The sequence below is a fragment of the Stegastes partitus genome, unplaced genomic scaffold (genome assembly GCF_000690725.1).
Source record: "Stegastes partitus isolate 25-593 unplaced genomic scaffold, Stegastes_partitus-1.0.2 Scaffold89, whole genome shotgun sequence".
Classification (NCBI taxonomy): domain Eukaryota; kingdom Metazoa; phylum Chordata; class Actinopteri; family Pomacentridae; genus Stegastes; species Stegastes partitus.
In genome coordinates this window covers 868,159-869,916 of record NW_007577820.1, presented here as the reverse complement: position 1 = coordinate 869,916, position 1,758 = coordinate 868,159, and positions in this window count along the sequence as shown.

The window sequence follows — 1,758 nt, the reverse complement described above, 5'->3', positions numbered from 1 at the left end:
TATCACTGGGATCAATAATCAATCAATAGGTTCAGGATCAGTGATCAATTAATCGGATCAGGATCAATAATCAATTAATCGGATCAGGATCAGTGATCAGTTTCAGCCTCAGGTTCGGAGCTTCTGGCTACTGATGGAACTGATCTTCTGGAGAATCTCCTCAAACCTCCGTTTACTTCCTGAAGTCACCGTTTGGTCCTAAAAACTCCAGATGTTAGAGCTTCAGAACCTCCAGAACCTCCACAACCTTCAAAACTTTCAAAGCCTCCAGAACCTCCAGAGCCTTCGGAGCCTCCACAACCTTCAGAACCTCCACAACCTCCAGAACCTTCAGAACCTCCAGAACCTTTCAAACCTCCAGAGCGTCCAGAACCTTCAGAAACTTCAGAACCCCCCAGAACATCCAGAGCCTCCAGAGCCTTCAGAACCCTCAGAGCTTTCAGAGCCTCTAGAACCATCAGAGCCTCCAGAGCCTCCAGAGCCTCTAGAACCATCAGAGCCTCCAGAGCCTCCAGAGCCTCTAGAACCTCCAGAGCCTCCAGAGCCTCGAGAGGTGCTGGAGCTGCTCTGAACACTTATTTGGACTCAAACTTAAGTTCTGGAGAAGAAAACCAGAATTTTTTCCAAAGTGTTACAGTTTGGAACCAAGAAGAAGAACCAGAACATGGACAGCACGGCGACGATCCAGAACCACTAAAACGCTGCTTCTGGAGCTGGAACACCTCGGACAGCGTCTTCCGTTCCCACGCTGGCTCCAGAAACATCTAAACCAAGAAGAATCCAAATAGTTCTGGAGTGTTTGAAGCTCTGAGGCTCTACAGACTCATCTGATCCGATTTTTGTCTTTGAAGACTCATGCTGGTGTTCTGAAACCAATCAAATGGTATTTTCTCTTAAATGTCCACCTTCTGACGAGCGCTTAGAACGTCTAGAGCGTTTATTTTAGAACATTGAGAACATTTAGAACTTTTAGAACTCTTATAATTTTAAGAACTTTTAGAACATTTACAGCTTTTAGAACATATAGAAAGTTTAGAACATTTAGAACTTTTATAATTTTTAGAACATTTAGAACATTTAGAACGTTTAGAACTTTTAGAACGTTTAGAGCATTTAGAACATTTAGAACTTTTAGAACATTTAGAACGTTTAGAACATTTAGGACATTTAGAACGTTTAGAGCATTTAGAACTTTTAGAACATTTAGAACTTTTAGAACTTTTAGAGCATTTAGAACATTTAGAACATTTAGAACTTTTAGAACTTTTACAGTTTTAAGAACTTTTAGAACTTTTATAATTTTAAGAACTTTTAGAACATTTACAACTTTTAGAACATATAGAAAGTTTACAACATTTACAGCTTTTATAATTTTTTAGAGCATTTAGAACGTTTAGAACTTTTAGAGCATTTAGACCATAAAGAACATTTAGAACTTTTAGAACGTTTAGAGGATTTAGAATGTTTAGAACTTTTAGAACATTCAGAACTTTTAGAACATATAGAACATTTAGAACGTTTAGAACGTTTAGAACATTTAAAACTTTTAGAATGTTTAGAACGTTCAGAACGTTTAGAACATTTAGAATGTTTAGAACATAGAACTTTTAGAGCATTTAGAGCTTTTAGAACGTTTAGAACATTTAGAACTGTTAGAACGTTTAGAACTTTTAGAATGTTTAGAACATTTAGAGCATTTAGAACTTTTAGAACATTTAGAACTTTAAGAACTTTTAGAGCATTTAGAACATTTAGAAC